This window comes from Dipodomys merriami, unplaced genomic scaffold, assembly GCF_024711535.1.
Source record: "Dipodomys merriami isolate MVZ:Mamm:240054 unplaced genomic scaffold, mDipMer1.0.p SCAF_736, whole genome shotgun sequence".
NCBI classification, from domain to species: domain Eukaryota; kingdom Metazoa; phylum Chordata; class Mammalia; order Rodentia; family Heteromyidae; genus Dipodomys; species Dipodomys merriami.
The window spans coordinates 86,612-92,464 of record NW_027206331.1 but is presented as its reverse complement, the minus strand read 5'-3'; positions in this window follow the sequence as shown (position 1 = coordinate 92,464).

The window sequence follows — 5,853 nt, the reverse complement described above, 5'->3', positions numbered from 1 at the left end:
TAACTAAACAATTGGAGGTCCTCTGCTTGAACTCTCCTACTGCCAAATCCATGAGTCTTCCTGTAGAGAAAGAGGTATAGCTGTTTATTTCAATTCCATTGTGATGCTATAACAAAACTCCTTACGACAAGGTCCCAATAGCTTAGAGAAACTTATGGGTACTCAACAGAAATTCTGAAGGACATTATCTAGAACCAAGAAAATTCAATATGCTGAGAGGTCAGCTTCACCAGGCCTTTAATGTGTTCCCTTGTTGCTGCATTCTCACATGGTCGAAAGGCTAGAAACTTATTTAAAAGAAAATAACAGAGCTGAGAGACTCCTTCCCACCATCCAGATGAAGTTTAATTTGTATCAGATTATTATTTCTTCTGTCATGTCCCTCCTCCTCGTTTTTTGTTGTGCTTTTTTTTTTAGCTGACTAGCCTTGAACACTTGAACCACGAAAGAACGGATGTTTAGATTCCAAGTATGTACCCCCAAAATCATCTGTTGCTACTTCTTCTTTGGAAGTAAACCACTTACTTGCCCCAACCCCTGTGCTTTATTTTCCTTCATGTATCATTTTTTAAAGTTTTTGGTCTATTTTGTATTTTGCAGGTGATTTAACAAGGACCCTTCACAAATAGTAGGTGAATACTCGACCACTAAGTTTCAAATTCCCTGCATAGATTTTTTATTTTTTATTTATTTTTAATTTTATTATTTTTTAAACAAATTTTTTATTATAAAAAAACTGTATGGAGTGGTTCCAGTTACATGAGCAAGGTAATGAGTACATTTCTTATCAAGCATTGTTGCCTCCTACTTTGTTTTTCCCCTACAATTCCTTTCCTCCAAACTCCACAACTACACTCTAACCACCTAAATTTTGTTTGTTTGAGATGTACAGGATTTTTTTATTTCTTCATTATTAGACTTCGTGTGTACCCAACTTACTGAAAGCATGTAAAAGTGTAAAACGGTAAACATGTTTGAATTTTATGTAGACTACCATGCAATCTTGCTCACAAATCACAATATTTTCCTTCCATTGCAATCTTATGCAATCTTCTGTGATCTTGTTGTTGTTGTTGTTGTTGTTGTTGTTGTTGTTGTTGTTGTTGTTCTTCTTCTTCTTCTTCTTCTTCTTCTTCTTCTTCTTCTTCTTCTTCTTCTTCTTCTTCTTCTTCTTCTTCTCCTTCTCCTTCTCCTCCTCCTCCTCTTCCTCCTCCTCCTCCTCCTCCTCCTCCTCCTCCTCATTCTCCTTCTTCTTCTTCTCAGTTAAAACATCAAATGTGTTGTCAAATGCCATCATTGATAAATTTCTCTCTTGTTTGCATCAGAAATGCCTCAGCTATTTTTAAAGAATATTATAAATGCTTGATAGATATTCTACTTAAGCTAAAGCTATTTTCCTTGTTTCAGAATTTTCACTAATATTAAAAATATTAAATGCTTCTGTGTCAGCATCTATTGGGATTATATGGGATTTGTTTTTTACTTAGTTTAATAAATTGCATTAGATTTCCTAAAATATAGCTATGTATGTAGGCTTGCACTTTGGTGGTAGAATAACTTGATTTCTATGTGTGAATCCTGTGTTAAATCTTCAGAAAAAACACACACAGGAAAAATGGAAAAGGAATAAATGTAATCTATCCATTTCTGATACATATTCTCTTTTTTTAGGAACTTTTGCCTTTCTCTTCATAAGTAAAATTACTATACATGCATTCTGATTTTGTCATTGCGCTTATGAAGTTAGTTAAGAAGTGTTTCTTCTTTTTAAAAAATTTCTGGAGCAGTCAAATAAGAGATGCATTAGGTGAGATGGTATATATTGATTATTCCAGCTAATCATAGTCTATCCCCACAAAAAAAAGAAAGAAGAAAGCAGGAAAGAAAGCAAGCAAGCCAGCCAGCCAGCCAGCAAGCAAGCAAGCAAGCAAGCAAGCAAGCAAGCAAGCAAGCAAGCAAGCAAGGAAGCAAGCAAGCAAGCAAGCAAGAAAGAAAGAAAGAAAGAAAGAAAGAAAGAAAGAAAGAAAGAAAGAAAGAAAGAAAGAAAGAAAGAAAGAAAGAAAGACTCCCAGCCATCCAAAGTAAAAAACACCATGTAAGTAAAAAGGCTTGGGGCATTACTCAAGTAGTAAAGGACTTGTATACAATGGGCAATTTTCCAGGTTTGACACCTAAAAACAGGGGAAAAATGCATTTTCTTGGACAAAATTGCACATGAAATATTTGATTAGAGTTTTTTTTTCTTTCTTTTATTTCAGAGACATAGTTTTGCTAAAACCTATATAAAAACTTCCAATCCTCCCAATTTAACTCCTAAGAGTTGAGATTAAAAGTATAGGTTTTCACACGTAGCCTCGTTGACATTTTTTACAATAAATTGTATTGGCATAAATTCAGTATACAGAAAAGTCTAAATGTAAACAGTTTGTCTGTCCCCTCATTGTCCTACTGTTAATGAAATATACCAATATTGTATGTTTGTAAAATAAAAATGCAACATTGGTGTAATGCTATTTATTAAATTGCAACCTTTACTTCATTTTGCCAATTTTTGTACTAATTTCAATTGTTTTTCTAGTATCTACTACTGTTGCTTTTTCCTCTGCCTTTCTCCTTTCTTCATGTTACCTACTCAGCTGTTTCATTGATGAGGAATATCAAAAGTAGGTTAAAATTCACCATTTGCCAGGGACCAGTATCTCGTGATCAAAGGTATTCAGAAAGCTGAGATCTGAGGATCACAGTTCAAAGCAAGCCTGATCAAGAAAGTGGTAAACTCATGAAAAAAACAGCATTTAAAAAATAACCCAACAGCTGGAATGTGGCTTAGTGGTAGTGTGCTTGCATGAAGGTCTGAGTTTGATTCCTCAGTGCCACATAAACAGAAATAGTTGGAAGTAGCACTGTGGCTTAAGTGCTAGAGTGCTCGCTAGCCTTGAGCAAAAGATCCTCAGGGTCAGTATCTAAGCCTTGAGCTTAAGCCCCAGGACTGGCAAAACAAACAAAAAAGTAGCTCCCCTCATTGTTTTGTATGTAGTGTTCCAACTCCATGGTGCACATTATCCCTTACAGCAAAATCAATACAACAAACCAAAATTTACAATGCTCAGTATCCCATGTGGTCATCAGTCATCATATTGTACACCAGATGTGCAGAGTTAAGGAAGAAATATAAAGAAATAAAGTCACTAGGACAACCTCTCTTGAGACTATACAAGAAAAATTTATGTTCTAGCATATCACTCTAGAAGTATCACTGAACTCTAGAAAGAAGTGTTCCAAGAATATAAGCCTTGTTCACCTTGGCTCCCACTGAGCATGAATATAAAGTTCATCATCAATAATGGTTGGACTCAAAGAGAGAATTCACAAATGGGATTGTGCCAAACTAAGAAGTTTCTGCATGGCAAAGGACATCATTAGCAAGGTAAAGAGAGCCTATGGAAGGAGAGATCTTTGCCAGGTCTATGTCAGAATATACAAAGAGCTCAATAAATTATACTAACAAAGAATTAACAACTCAATTACAGATGGGCAAACAAGCTAAGTAGAGACGTCTCAGAAGAAATAAAATTGGACAGTAGTCATAAAAATGTTCAATATCTCTGGCCATAAAGGAAATGCAAACCAAAACACTTGAGATGGGCTAGGAAGGTGGTTCAGTGATAGAGTGCTTGCTGTGCAAACATGAGGCCCTGGGTTTGATTCCTCAGCACCACATAAGCAGAAAAAGCTGGAAGTGGTGGTGTGGTTCAAGTGGTAGTGAGCTCTATCCTTGAGCTGAGGAGCTGAGTTTCAGTGCCCTGGCCCAGAGTTCAGGTCCCACAACCGAACAAAAACAATAACAACAACACTAAAAACAGAATCACTTGACTTGCTTCTCTTTTTACATCTCATTTAAGCTTGATTATAAAATATTGTTGGTGGGAATGTAATCTTGTTTAACTACACTGAAAAAAACCCACAAAACAACTTTACCTACCTTGTGGTTCAGTACTACCATTCTTGGGCATTTATCTAAAAGACTAAAAATCCCGATAAAGTAAGGCCACCTAAACATCTATGTTCATTGTCAAGGTATTTATATTGCACAAATAGCTTCAATAGATGAATGAATCAAGAAAATTATATATATATATATATATATATATATATATATATATATATATATACAGAGTAACATTACTCATGAATTAGAATATTCCATCATTTATAAAGAAATTGATGAACTGGAAAATTTTTTGTGAAGTCAGGATGCATGTTTTCTTTCAAATGGGGAAGCTTGGTCTATATGAAAACATACAGAGTATTGTATGCACGTATACCTAAATATATTTCATGAAGTACAGTATATGTTGGAAAGAATTTAAATGGTGTAATTCTTTAGAAAATCCAACAGTACAATAAAATGTAAATGAGGAAACTGGCACTTGAATGGGGGGTAGGAGGTGAATGAAGTCACAATTTTCAATGCATATCCAATGAAACTAGGAAAATTGAGGGGAAGGAGCTGTTTCAGAGATGGGGAGATGATGAAAAAAGTATCACAGATTAGGATTCATTGTACTTACAATTAAAAATGTAATTAAAAATAATTATGCTTGAGCCTACCTCCTATGATTTCCATATTCACACTTCTGAGTAGACATCCCCTTTCCAAATCATCATGAAACACCTCATCTTACTTAGAAAGGGTATAACTTTGCTGTGTCTGTGAACCAAGGAATTGTAGGCAGATTAAATTAATGCTGTCCACATATGTCAAGCCATCAATATAAGGCCAGAAACCATGAAAATATTACAAGAACTGGCAGGGGAAACACTATGACTTCTACAACACAGGTCGAAATTTTCTAACTAAAGATCCATGATCACAAGAAATCCAAGAAAGACTGGATAAACGGGATTGCATGAAACTTAAGTTTCTGCCTGACAAAGAACCTACCAAGCCAAATACAAAACCCATGGAATGGGAGAAGAATTCCATGAGCTATTCATCAAACGAGATCCTAATAGGAAAAAAATATGTAGATAGCACAAAAATGGCCCCCAATAAACCATGAAATAACATCCCAATTAATAAATGAGGTAATGACCTAAAGACAAACTTCTCAGAATAAGTAATTAAGGCCAATCAACACAAGAAGAAATGTTCAATATCTCTGAACATAAAGGAAATGTAAACAAAAACAACACCCTAATTCTACGTCACTGCAGTAAGGAAGGACAATAAAAACATTTTAATGTGATTAGTAACAAATGCTGTCATGGATGTGGCAAAAGAAGCTCTATCACTGCTGGTGAGGATGTAACTTGTTCAATCAGTCTGGAGACTGAGAAGTGCATATTAAGGTTTGGAGTCAACTTGTGCAGAAAGTCCATGTGTTTTTTTTATCTCCAATTGGCAACCAAAAAGTCACAAGTAGAGCTGTGGTGCAAATGAGTAAAATGGTATCTTTCATTACAAAATCTCAGGGATATTACCCACATTTGCGTTCAAGCTCCAGTACTGGCAGTGTGTGTGTGTGTGTGTGTGTGTGTGTGTCTGTGTGTGTGTGTGTGTGTGTGTCTGTGTGTGTGTGTGTCTGTGTGTCTGTGTGTCTGTGTGTCTGTGTGTCTGTGTGTGTCTGTGTATCTGTGTGTGTGTGTGTGTGTCTGTGTCTGTGTGTGTCTATGTCTGTGTATCTGTGTGTGTCTGTGTGTGTGGTGCATGTGGGGGGAGGGAGCTAGTGATTTCCTGATGGCATCAAATGGTTTGGTGTATTTAAAGTATTAAAAAAAACAAGGTTTAAATGTGCTTTGATTTTTTTTGTGTTTCTGTATGTATGTGTCTATCCAGTATAGGTGTGGGTG